This window comes from Mustelus asterias, chromosome 7 (assembly GCF_964213995.1).
Source record: "Mustelus asterias chromosome 7, sMusAst1.hap1.1, whole genome shotgun sequence".
Lineage (NCBI taxonomy): Eukaryota > Metazoa > Chordata > Chondrichthyes > Carcharhiniformes > Triakidae > Mustelus > Mustelus asterias.
Window position 1 is genome coordinate 13,884,216 of NC_135807.1, and position 14,098 is coordinate 13,898,313.

The following is a 14,098-nucleotide window of genomic DNA, read 5'->3' on the forward strand; positions in this document are numbered from 1 at the left end:
AGATGACTTTGGAGGTGTACTCATCTTTTTCAATAGAGCACTTGTATGATTATGAAAAAGTAATGGTTGCTGGGCTCAATGCCTCTGAGTTGGTGCCAGAGGCCTACCTGTTCATTTTAATGTGGTTTTGTTACTGTGGGTGTTGTTCCTACTTTATCTGTTGAAGATATTGATTTTTTGTTAGGAAATGAGTTGGCTGGAGATAAGGTAATACCAGCTCCAGTGGTTTCAGGAAATCTGTTGAAACGGAGGTACAGGAAAAGCAGCTCCAGTGGTTTCAGGAAATCTGTTGAAACGGAGGTACAGGAAAAGCAGAGGATGACAAAGTCCAAAGATGTGCGGGTTAGGTTGATTGGCCAGGTTAAAAATTGCCCCTTCGAGTCTTGGGATGTGTATGTTAGAGGGATTAGCGGGTAAATATGTGGGGGTAGGGCCTCGGTGGCATTGTGGTTGGTGCAGACTCGATGGGCCGAATGGCCTCCTTCTGCACTGTAGGGTTTCTATGACTCCAGAAAATCATGATTTTCAGTAACTCTGCTACAAAAAAATACAGTTTTGACTAGAGATATGTCTAAACAGTCAGAAAATTAGCCTGCTAACTTTAAAAGGACATTGGAGCATCGGTTTGAGAAGAAAGTGTTAAAGGCAGTTGAGCATGTGTAAAAGCCATCTGAATTAAAAATGCAGGAATGAAATGATCAAGGTGTGACAAAATAGTTATGATGTGGAGATGCCGGCGTTGGACTGGGGTAAACACAGTAAGAAGTTTAACAACACCAGGTTAAAGTCCAACAGGTTTATTTGGTAGCAAAAGCCACACCTGCAGAGTTTCACTGGCTGTCTTGTCTGGAGACAATACACATCTTTTTAGCCTGCCTTGATGCTCTCTCCACTCCCATTGTTTTGTTTCTTAAAGACTTGATTAGTTGTAAGTATTCGCATTCCAACCATTATTCATGTAAATTGAGTCTGTGTCTTTATAAACTCTGTTTGTGAACAGAATTCCCACTCACCTGAAGAAGGGGCTTAGAGCTCCGAAAGCTTGTGTGGCTTTTGCTGTTGGACTTTAACCTGGTGTTGTTAAACTTCTTACTGACAAAATAGTTAGCAGCAGTACTCAAAGCTAATGATGAAACAAAGGAAAGGAATGCTTTGAAGGGGAGAGGGAAAGCTGAATCCAATGCTGACATTATAGAACTACAAGGAAGGTTATGTGTTTTTGAACATAAATCAAAACTTCAAATTGACAAGGCAAGTGCTCTTGCTAGAAAGGAATTTGATAAAGCTTGATCTCAGTGGGAAGAAGAATCGAAAAACGATAATTCAGAAAATTCATTGACTGAATATAAGTATCAAGTTTTCTTAGCTGAGCATCAACATAATCTCTGAAGTTCTTAAAGCAAATTAAGATGATTTTGCTCACAGAAAAATGAACTGCTTGGACAAAAGGAGGCAGTGTTAAACCTGCATCTCTTGGCAGCTCTGTCATACGAGGAGAGACTAAGTTGGTTAGGATTATATTCATTGAAGGGTAGATTCAGAAAGAATGTTCCTGATGTTGGGGGAGTCCAGAACCTTTTAGAAATGAGATGAGGAGAAATGCCTTGACCCAGAGAGCGGGGAAAGTAGTTGAGGCCATAACATTGTGTGATTTCAAGAATAAATAGGATATAGCTCTTGGGCTAAAGGGATCAAAGGATGGGGGGGGGGGGGGGGGGGGGTGGGGGTGGGTAGGTGGTCAGGATATTGAATTTGTTGATCAGCCATGATCATGATGAATGGCAGAACAGGCTCGAAGAGCTGAATGGCCTATTCCTGCTTCTAGTTTCTGTTTCCGTAAGATTTTTGGTTACAGTCCTACATTGGTATCTTTTTAGAGAAAATGAAATGAGTAAGCTATTCAGCCACTGGAGAATGCTCTGCCATTCAACTAGATCATGGCTAACCATTTACCTCCACACCATTTTCCCCACTAATCCATATTCCTTGATATCAGTGTCTAGAAATCTCTGTCTTGAACATACTTAATGACTGAGCTTCCATAGGCCTCTGGGATACAACCATAGAACCATCGAAACCCTACAGTGCAGAAAGAGGCCATTTGGCCCATCGAGTCTGCACCAACCACAATCCCACCAGGCCCTACCCCCATATCCATACATATTTACCCGCTAATCCCTCTAATCTACGCATCTCAGGACACTAAGGGACAATTTTAGCATGGCCAGTCAACCTAACCTGCACATCTTTGGACTGTGGGAGGAAACCGGAGCACCCGGAGGAAACCCACGCAGACACGAGGAGAATGTGCAAACTCCACACAGATAGTATAATAGGGTATAATAGAATAGGGTAGAAAGAAGAAATTCCTCATCTCAGTTTTAAATGATTTGTTCCTTATTCTGAGAGTAGTCCTGGTTCTAGCCCTCCTCAGCCAGGGGAAACATCCTGCATTTATCCTGTCCAGCCCCTTAAGAATTTTGTTAATTTCAAGGAAATCACCTCTCATCCTTCTAAATCTTAGATGATATGGGCTCATCCTCTCCTCCATAAGACAGTCCCACCCTCCTGGGGATTATGGATCTCTGTTGCAGTCCCTGTATGGCAAGTATATCCTTCCTTGGGTAAGGGGACTAAAGCTGTACATTGTACTTCAAATGCAGTCAAACCAAGATTCTAGACAATTGAAGTAAGATATCGCTATCCTGCACTCAAACCTTTTTCAATTGTTATGAAGGACAATTCGGATGCTTGGTTGGTTGAAATACTTTTTTTCCAAGAATTGGGATATTAAAAGCATACAGACATGGAATGAAATGGGGGTCAGGAGTTAGACTTTGAACCACTGTTTCAAACAGTGGAAACCCTAATGACAGTTTAGTGTCTGGTTTTAAAGGACAACAAAGGAAATAGTTGAATTCAGATGGTAAGAAGCAATGTGACAAGGGATTGATTCCAATTCACAGCTGTCAGTACCCTGAAGCAGATGGTTTGTCAGCAGTCAGTAATGTTCTTGGTAAAGTTAACCAGACCAAAAGAAATTGTAAAACCTTTGGGCCCATCACAGATACTATCACAGGGTCCAGTCTATGCACAATCCAGTACAGATTTTAAAAGCAAAACTAAGGTACAATCTTTTAATGAAGAACATGGAAAAGCTGTATGTACTGTGCAAAATGGGGGGAAAAGGAAATCTTTTGCATAGATTGAAAGAAAGTGAATCAATGAGCAATAAAAGAAACTCATTTGCCAGAGAGTTGGGACTCGAGCTCATACCACCTAGATTTTAAATCTTAATTGTCACGTGATTATTACAGGTTGGATCTTATAATGTTGCCGAGACAAAATGTTTGGTGGTGAAATGTGGCAAATAGTGGTTGGTTGTTGCGGGTGTGTTCCTAGAAAAGCTCAAATCCAAGAACCAAAGTCTGTTTGATGCTTCAGCCACTTACACTAAAAATTGCGCATGTTGTCGGCCAGAACAATGCAATTGTGGATGTCAAGAATTTAAAAAACAAAGGATGGTAACAATACCTTAAAGGCAGCTAAATCTATTGTAAAAAAATGTAAACTAAAACTATTTGTAATGAAGTTTGTTTTATATATATATCGTTGCTACCTGTGTAACATGCAAAAGCAATGTGCTATTTGTTAAAGTGTTTATGATGTTAAAAACTTGCTGTATTTTGAACACTGAAAAATTTGTGCAACAGTCCCTGAGTAAAGAAGGTTAGTTAAGAAGGGAGATCTAATCAAGATGTTGAAGATGATGAAAGGATTTGATGGGATAGGTAGAGAAAAACAGGCTTTAAAAAAAAGCCTGGGAATAATTGTTTCCTGGTGCATTCTCCATGGTAATCGCCAACCAGTCAGCCCCCTCCTGTGGTGAGGGGAATCTGGACCATATCTGGCCAACTTAAAATTAGAGCCAATCCATTGAAAAGTAAAATCAGGAAGCACTTCTTCACACAAAGGGTAGTAAAAATCTGAGTCATTAATCTAACAAAAGGCTGTGGATGCTGAAAATCAAGTTCATCAAATTTATCTCGAGTCACTTTAGCTATGGCATCATTGTAAGGATCCACTCTGGATGAGATTTGGTGCTTTTTCAGCATCATCTCCCCACAACAAATCATTTTCCTCTGCATCCAGTGAATTGGACATTCTGTATTTTTTTGGACGATCTAATGTCACTTGGTGCATTAATAGCATCCCATGATTTGATAATGAAACCACAGAAAATGTCAAATAGGGCAGCATACATATTTCCACCCTTTGTGAAGATTTTTTTCTCTGTCACCCTTCCACCTATTGAACTCAATGCAAGCATGATCCTTGAGTGGCTTATTGAGGCACGCATCCAAAGATTGAACTGTGGGCATTATTTCTTCGCAGGCATCTCTTGTTCTCAATAGTTATATGGGAACTGAACGTGTCCCCCACTAATAAGCTGAATTCTTTCCCTTGGCCACAGGGATGCATCTTCACACATTATTGATCCATAATTTCACTCCATCCTCACACATTCATTTGTTGTCATGGATGTGCAGGAAAGTTGATGTTTGGCATGTTTTGCATTTGAAAATGACCATAGGCTTTAATTTTATTATGTTGGCCGTACAAGTGAGTACCATCATAAATCTTGTCTTCACGTAGAATCATAGCACCCCAAAAGGGCAGAAGGAGGCCATTTGGCTCATAGTGTCTGCACCGACTCTGATAGCATCTTACCGAGACCCTATCCCCGTAACCCCACATATTTACTAATCACCCCTAACTCTACACATCTTTGGACACTAAGGGGCAATTTAGCACTGTCAATCCACCTAACCTTGTACATCTTCACATGTCCTGTAATCTTCACTAGAACTATTTTTGAACCTTTTTATTTCAGTTTGGCTGCTGAGCATATCAAAATTTATAGATGTTTCATCCATGTTGTTACATTCATTCATTGATGGAATGTGGGTGTCGTTGGCTAGATCAGCATTTATTGCCCATCCCTCGTTGCCCTTGCGAAGGTGCTAGTGAGCTGCCTTCTTGAACTTTTGATTTGATTTATTATCACATATATTGGTACACAGTGAAAAGTATTGTTCCTTGCGCACCATACAGACAAAGCATACCATTCATAGAGTACACGAGAAGGAAAGGAGAGGGTGCAGAATAGAGTCATAGAGGTTTACAGCATGGAAACGGGTCCTTCGGCCCAACTTGTTCATGCCACCCTTTTTTTTAAAACCCCTAAGCTAATCCCAATTGCCTGCATTTAGCCCATATCCCTCTATACCCATGTAACTATCTAAATGCTTTTTAAAAGACAAAATTGTACCCGCCTCTACTACTACTTCTGGCAGCTTGTTCCAGACACTCACCACCCTCTGTGTGAAGAATTTGCCCTTCTGGACACTTTTGTGTATCTCCCCTCTCACCTTAAACCTATGACCTCTAGTTTTAGACTCCCCTACCTTTGGGAAAAAAATATTGACTATCTAGCTGATCTGTGTCCCTCATTATTTTATAGACCTCTATAAGATCACCCCTCAGCCTCCTACACGCCAGAGAAAAAAGTCCCAGTCTATCCAGCATCTCCTTATAACTCAAAACCATCAAGTCCCGGTAGCATCCTAGTAAATCTTTTCTGCACTCTTTTTCTAATTTAATAATATCCTTTCTATAATAGGGTGACCAGAACTGTACACAGTATTCCAAGTGTGGCCGTACCAATGTCTTGTACAACTTCAACAAGACGTCCCAACTCCTGCATTCAATGTTCTGACCGATGAAACCAAACATGCTGAATGCCTTCTTCACCACTCTGTCCACCTGTGACTCCACTTTCAAGGAGCTATGAACATGTACCCCTAGATCTCTTTGTTCTGCAACTCTCCCCAACACCCTACCATTAACTGAGTAAGTCCTGCCCTGGTTCAGTCTACCAAAATGCATCACCTCGCATTTGTCTAAATTAAACTCCATCTGCCATTCGTCAGCCCACTGGCTCAATTGATCAACATCCTGTTGCAATTGGAGATAACTTTCTTCACTGTCCACTATGCCACCAACCTTGGTGTCATCTGCAAACTTACTAACCATGCTTCCTATCTTCTCATCCAAATCATTAATATAAATGACAAAAAGCAGTGAGCCGAGCACTGATCCCTGAGGCACACCGCTGGTCACAGGCCTCCAGTTTGAAAATCAACTCTCTACAACCACCCTCTGGCTTCTGTCAGGAAGCCAATTCTGTATCCATTTAGATACCTCCCCCTGGATCCCGTGAGATTTAACTTTATGCAACAACCTACCATATGGTACCTTGTCAAAGGCCTTGTTAAAGTCCATGTAGACAAAATCAACTGCACTACCCTCATCGACCTTCTTGGTTACCCCTTCAAAAAACTCAATCAAATTTGTGAGACATGAGTTTCCACTCACAAAGCCATGCTGACTGTCCCTAATCAGTCCTTGCGTCTCTAAATGCCTGCAGATCCTGTCTCTCAAAATACCTTCCAACAACTTACCGACCACAGATGTGAGGCTCACTGGCCTGTAGTTCCCAGACTTTTCCCTGCAGCCCTTTTTAAACAAAGGCACAACATTTGCCACACTCCAATCTTCAGGCACCTCACCCGTGACAATCGATGATTCAAATATCTCAGCTAGGGGACCCGCAATTTCCTCCCTAGCCTCCCACAATGTCCTGGGATACACTTCATCAGGTCCCGGGAATTTATCTACCTTAATGCGCTTTAAGACTTCCAGCACCTCTTTCTCTGTAATATGTACACTCCTCAAGACATCACTATTTATTTCCCCAACTTCCCTAACATCCATGCTTTTCTCAATAGTAAATACTGATGAGAAATATTTATTAAGGATCTCCCCCATCTCTTGTGGATCCGCACAATGTAGTGTTACAGTCATAGCTAGGGTGTAGATCAACTTAATGTAAGGTAGGCCCATTCAAAAATCCAATAGCAGCAGGGAAGAAGCTGTTCTTGAGTTGTCCCTGAGGTGTAGGTACACCCTGTTTTCTTAGGGAGGAAGTTCCAGGATTTTAATTTATGATCCGTTTAAGGACTAGTAACTTTTTTGTTTAAAGTAGACAGAGTCTAAAATCCCAATTGTTTCCTTGAAAGGAACTCTTCAAATGCAGATAATAAAAATATAACAAAACTTACTCCAACTTATAAATCAAAGAAAGGGTTTAATGAAGAAACTTCATTACTCCAAACTTGGGGCCACACCCTGGGCCACTCCAAGCTCTCCACAATTCCCCACAGATTCTTATTCATAGTGAGTCAGCTGACCATCACATCATTCTGTAATTGGTTCAATGGTTTACTGGGTCAGCTGACCCTTACAGCTTGTTACCATTGGTCACATTACATCCAATACAATGTTGTCACCAGTTACGTTCTAACACCAATTACCCACTAGGAGAATCAAACCACAACGTTCCACGGTTTTAAACAAACAAAAACTTTGTTTTACATCTCTGACTACATATAGTCAGGACTAACATTAGGTATAAAGTAACCGGCAAACTGTGGTCAGATACACTGCACTGCACATTAAATAGCAGATACAACCAAGACAGATCCTAATATCTTGTTCATACTGTCTTATTCACAGAGGATTTCAGCCTTCACTTTAGAAGGTCCAGCTGCACTGACTCACTTGACGACTCACTTCCAGATGGTTCAATCTTTCCTCCTAAGACTGCATTCCATGAAATTCACCAAGTTGCATACCTGCTAATGACTCCGCAATGGTTTTTGCGGAGGCAGGCGGGAGTCTCGGATGGTGGTCTGCCTCCCTGGGGCCGGGATCCAGGATGTCGGTGGTTGAGTCCCAGAAATCCTGAGGGGGGAGGGAGAGGAGCCAGAGGTAGCGGTACATATTGGTACCGCTGATGTGGGGGGGAAGGGATCATGAAAAGAGAGTATAGGGAATTAGGGAGACAGCTGAGAAGGAGGAAAGCAAAGGTAGTAATTTCAGGATTGCTGCCTGTGCCACGGGAAGGTGAGGGCAGGAATGGAGTACGGTGGAGAATGAATGTGTGGCTGAGGGACTGGTGCAGGGGGCAGGGATTCAGGTTCCTGGACCATTGGGACCTCTTTAGGGGCAGGTGTGACCTGTACACAAAAAACGGGTGGCACTTGAATCCCAGGGGGACCAATATCCTGGCAGGAAGGTTGGCTAAGGCTACTGGGGAGAGGTTAAACTAGATAAGTTAGGGGGAGGGGATCGAGACGAGGTGACTGGGAGCGAGGAAGTTAGCTCACAAACAGAGAAGGGTTATCGACAGTGCAAGAGGGTGGATGGACGGGGGATAGAGAAGGAGAGAGGTCAGACCAAAGGATTGAGATGTGTTTACTTTAATGCCAGGAGTATAGTGAATAAAGGGGATGAGCTCAGAGCGTGGATCGATGCCTGGAAGTGTGATGTGGTGGTCATTACGGAGACTTGGATGTCTCAGGGACAGGACTGGATACTCCAGGTGCTGGGATTCAGATGTTTCAGGAAGGACAGGGAGGGAGGCAAGAGAGGGGGTAGAGTGGCACTGCTGATCAGGGATAGTGTCTCAGCTGTAGAGAGGGTGTACGCTGTGGAGGGATTGTCTACAGAGTCTCTGTGGGTGGAAGTTCGGAGTGGGAAGGGGTCGATCACTTTGCTGGGAGTTTTCTATAGGCCGCCCAATAGTAACAGGGAGGTGGAGGAGCAGATAGGGAAACAGATCCTGGAGAGTTGCAATAATAGCAGAGTTGTTGTGATGGGAGACTTTAATTTTCCAAACATAGATTGGAATATCCCTAGGGTAAGGGGATTGGATGGGGAGGAGTTCGTTAGGTGTGTTCAGGAGGGTTTCCTAACACAGCATGTGGACAAGCCTACAAGAGGAGAGGCTGTACTTGATCTGATACTGACCAATGAACCTGGACAGGTGTCAGACCTCTCAGTGGGAGAGCATCTTGGGGATAACGATCATAACTCTATCTTCTTTTATGCTTGCATTGGAAAAAGAGAGGATCAGGCAAGCTAGGAAAGCGTTTATATGGAGTAAGGGGAAATATGAAGACATAAGGCAGCAAATTAGAGGAGTATTCTCAGGGAAATGTACTGAAGAGAGGTGGCTGTTTTTCAAGGAATGTCTGTCTAGGGTTCTACAGGACAACGTTCCGAGCAGACAGGGAGGAGTTGGTAGGTTAAAGGAACCGTGGTGCACGAAAGCTGTGCGGGACCTAGTCCAGAAGAAAAGGAAAGCATTCAAAAGGTTCAGAGAGCTTGGCGAAGATAGGGATCTAGATGAGTATACGGCTTGTACGAAGGGACTAAAGAAGGAAATTAGGAGAACCAGAAGGGGTCACGAGAAGGCCTTGGCAGGTAGGATTAAGGAAAACCCTAAGGCGTTCTATAAATATGTGAAGAGTAAAAGGATGAGACATGAAGGAATAGGGCCTATAAAAGGTGAAGGCGGGAAAGTCCGTACGGAACCAGTAGAAATGGCAGAGGTGCTTAATGAGTATTTTGCCTCGGTTTTCACAGAGGAGAAGGACCTGGGTGGATGTACTGCGGGCTTGAAAGCAACTTCGTATTTCATTTCTTTTCGCTGGAAGATCAATTTCTGTTTGTCACTTGCCATGCCATATGAGATCTGCTCTGTGTGTTCATGTCTTAATCTCCCATGCATCTTTGCAACACATCCCTTCTCGCCTTCTTGATCCCATACACTGACTTTGCAGTATAAGGTAAGTAAAACATGCATTTCTGAAAGCTTGAGGTCAAATTAGTGCAAGCATAGCATTTTGTAGCTGAAAGGGGGTGGCAGAAGTTGACTTGTATGGCAAGTGTATGCAAAAGCATGATTTGTGGCATTGAAAAATATTGGGTTGTCCATTATGCCAGGTCAACTTTTATGCCCTACAGAAAAATATTTGTATCAATTAGTTTGCATTTGAATTGTGTAGCTTGCTTCCCATTCAACAGCTGTCATTCGGCAAACTGATTAATCGTAGAAATAAAATATTGAGTTAGACTGGTGTTTTGAATATGGTGATTGTCCCTTTTAAGGACAACACAGCAGAAGAGGGTGACCTGGCTTGGGGGACCAGTTAGGATGGGAGTGGGTAATCCCCCGAGGATGGAGTTCTCTCAGGCAGGATACAGTCTGAAGGCATGTGAAAGACAAGTAGGGATTTACGTAGCCAGTGGGTTGCTCTGAGGCAGCCATAAAGCTCTGAGCCTCTGTACAAGTTTTTCCTTGTTAATACATGTTCTGTTCCTGACAAAGTCTGTAGCGTGTATCATTATAGCTGGGATGTAACCTCTATGAATGAAAGTTTTTAATTCCTTTATGCACTGTAGCATAATTTGGAGGAGTTGGAGTCATGCAAAATCTTTGACAGAAGCGTTTGTTTAATTTTTGCCACAGTTGGTGAATAAAGATGTAAAGAGGAAGAATCAAGAGTGGATTCGTTTGAATCCTGAATGGAGGAAATAATTCATATGAAGAAAGACATAGGAGGGAGAAACGGGTCCTGGGAAACATTTGAAGGAAGGAATTATCAACTACGCTGCAAGTAATCCTTTTAGAAGAAACATGATGGTGGTGAAAGGCCACATAATACTTATATAAGGTAAGTTAAGTTCAAGTAAGATTCTCAATATGAACTGTGAAGAGGAGGCTACATTTGATCTGCCTTTTCCATTGTGTATTTCACTAGTGTACTTTAAAAAATGCAATTTCTAGTTGTGTATGGTTTAGTGATCTTTAATAGCAATTTGTTATAGGATATTTGCGATTAAAGATTTCATCACCACTTTTGTAGTCTAATTTACATGCATGAGATGAAAATTAGCTATTGGGATGAAGCAGATTACTAAGAATGTCAGCTGCAAGTTTTACAACTATCCATCTTTGATATCCTCCTAGTGCAGATCTCCCAAACTATATAGTGCTTTTAACATAGATAGACATTTCCTAAGGTGCTTCAAAGACTTGGAAAAATGGGCACCAAGTCAACCAAGGAATTAATGGTCAATGAAGTAGGTTTGAAGGGAAGTTTTGGGGAGAGAATTCCAAAACCTGTAGTCTCGGTGGCTGAAGACGGTCCAAGTGTTCATGGGTAAGCTTTGTGTCTGCCTTTTCCAGAGCCATGAATAACAATTAGTCAGCTGCACTTTTGCAATACCCCTCCTTGGTTTGCATGTTCCAAGCCTTTCTCTCCTTGTCTCATCTGTCTTCATATTTGGGTGGCACGGTGGCACAGTGGTTAGCACTGCTGCCTCACAGCGCCAGGGACCCGGGTTCGATTCTGGCCTTGGGTCACGGTCTGTGTGGAGTTTGCAGTTTCTCCCCATGTCTGCGTGGGTTTCCTCCAAGTGCTCTGGTTTCCTCCCATAGTCCAAAGATGTGCAGGTTAGGTTGATTTGCCATGCTATATTAACCTTAGTGTCAGAGTGATTAGCAGGGTAAATGTGTGGGGTTTTGGGAATAGGATCTGGTGGAATTGTGGTCAGTGCAGACTCGATGGGCAGAGTGGCCTCCTGTGCTATGGGGATTTGATGAAAACAAATACAGCTCTCTTTCTGTATGAAATTGCCTCCCTTCAGTTATGGGAGTCCTAAACCAGAAATTACCCAATGTCTAATTATATGAAGGTGTAAATCGGGCTGTTATAATGGTGACTTGTGATCAGAATTTGATAAGTATCTTCTGCACGTGCCTTATACAGCTCCAATCATTTCATAGAAAGAAATCATAGAAACCCTACAGTACAGAAAGAGGCCATTCGACCCATCGAGTCTGCACCGACCACAATCCAGGCCCTACCGCAATATCCCTACATATTTTACCCACTAATCCCTCTAACCTACGCATCTCAGGACACTAAGGGGCAACTTTAGCATGGCCAATCAAACCTAACCCGCACATCTTTGGACTGTGGGAGGAAACCGGAGCACCCGGAGGAAACCCTGTACTCAAATCCTCTTGCAATAAAGGCTAACATTCATTAGCCTTCCTAGTAGCTTGCGGCACCTGCATGTTAGCCTTCAGTTATTTATGGAAAGGACACGCAGGTCCGTTTGTACATCTGCACTTTCTAATTTCTTACCATTTAGGAAATACTCTGCACATCTGTTCTTTCTGCCAAAGTGGATCACCTCACAATTTTCCACATTGTATTTCATCTGCCACGTTGTTGCCCACTCATCAAGTCTTTCTACAACCTCCTGTAGCCATTTCCTCACAACACACATTCCCACCTAGCTTTGTATCATTTGCAAACTTGGAAATATTGCATTTTGTCCCCACATCCAAATCAATGATATATATATTGTGAACAGCTGGGGCCCCAAGTACTATACCTTGTGGTATTCCAGTAGTCACAGCCTGCCAAAGTGAGAATGATCTGTTTATTCCTACCCTGTTTCCTGATCAATAATGTATCCACTATGTAGCAACCTCTTTCAGCACTGGGATGCATAATGACAGATCCCAGGGACTTGTCAACTTACAGTCCCATTCATTTATCCAATACAACCTTCTTACATATACTAAGAACATAAGAAATAGGAGCAGGAGTAGGCCATCTAGCCCCTTGAGCCTGCCCCGCCATTCAATAAGATCATGGCTGATCTGAAGTGGATCAGTTCCACTTACCCACCTGATCCCTATAACCCCTAATTCCCTTACCGATCAGGAATCCATCTATCCGTGATTTAAACATATTCAACGAGGTAGCCTCCACCACTTCAGTGGGCAGAGAATTCCAGAGATTCACCACCCTCTGAGAGAAGAAGTTCCTCCTCAACTCTGTCCTAAACTGACCCCCCTTTATTTTGAGGCTGTGCCGTCTAGCTCTAGCTTCCTTTCTAAGTGGAAAGAATCTCTCCATCTCTACCCTATCCAGCCCCTTCATTATCTTATAGGTCTCTATAAGATCCCCCCTCAGCCTTCTAAATTCCAACGAATACAAACCCAATCTGCTCAGTCTCTCCTCATAATCAACATCCCTCATCTCTGGTATCAACCTGGTGAACCTTCTCTGCATTCCCTCAAAGGCCAATATATCCTTCCGCAAATACTTCCTTCAACTCCTCATTCTGTCTAGTCCCCTGGATTGCTACATCTGGTAGATTTATTTTATCTTCCTTAGTGAAAACAGGCACATAGTAGTCACTTAGCTTCTCTACCATTTCACTATTTTCCAATATGAATTCTCCTAACTCCCTCTGCCAATTTGTCCCTCGTGCTTTATACCTATACTGGAGGGAAAATTCAATGGGAGATCATTCACGTTTTGATTTTTAAAATTTGATTTATTATTGTCTCATGTATTGGTATAGAGTGAAACATAATGTTTCTCGTGTGCTATGCAGGCAAAACATGCCGTACATAGAGAAGGAAAGGGGAGGGTACAGAATATAATGTTATAATCATAGCTGGGGTGTAGAGAAAGACTAGCTTAATATATGGTAGATCCATTCAAAAGTCTGATGGCAGCAGGGAAGAAGCTGTTTTTGAGTCAGTTGGTATGTGATCTCAGACTTTTATATCGTTTTTATTAAGGTTTTCATGCCTGAACCTGGCGTGGTTAGTACAAATTACTTAAGGTAGAAATCTAAAAAAAATGACTGAAAGATTACAGGCTTTTGAAGAATCCTCCATGGAGTCCAACAAACCAAGCAAACTGAATTTACCAAATGACCCCAAAGGGAAAACCAATAGAACCTAGAAACATAGGAAATAGGAGCAGGGGAAAGCCATTTGGCCCCTTGAGCCTGCTCCACCATTCAGCTACATCATGGCTGATCTTCTACTTTGGGGCTATTTTCTTGCACTATCCCCATATAGAAGCAGAGAAGATAGGAGCAGGAAGAGGCCATTTGGCGCTTCGAGCTTGCTCCACTGTTCATTACGATCATGGCTGATCATCCAACTCAATAGCCTAATCCTGCTTTTTCCCCATAACCTTTGATCCCATTCGCCCCAAGTGCTATATCCAGCCGCCTCTTTAATACATTCAATGTTTTGGCATCAACTACTTCCTGTGATAATGAATTCCACAAGCTTACCACTCTTTGGGTG

At 42.5% G+C, this 14,098-nt stretch overlaps 1 protein-coding gene across 2 annotated transcripts in view; it reads left to right on the top strand.

Annotated features, from left to right (window-relative positions):
* The window catches only part of ldlrad4a (low density lipoprotein receptor class A domain containing 4a), a 320,137-nt gene that overhangs the window by 30,185 nt on the left and 275,854 nt on the right, over window positions 1-14,098 (top strand). For both annotated transcript variants that reach the window (XM_078215703.1, XM_078215704.1), the window contains exon 2: window positions 10,439-10,643. The gene's annotated coding sequence lies outside the window, so the exon portion shown is untranslated. The remainder of the gene's footprint in view (window positions 1-10,438; window positions 10,644-14,098) is intronic.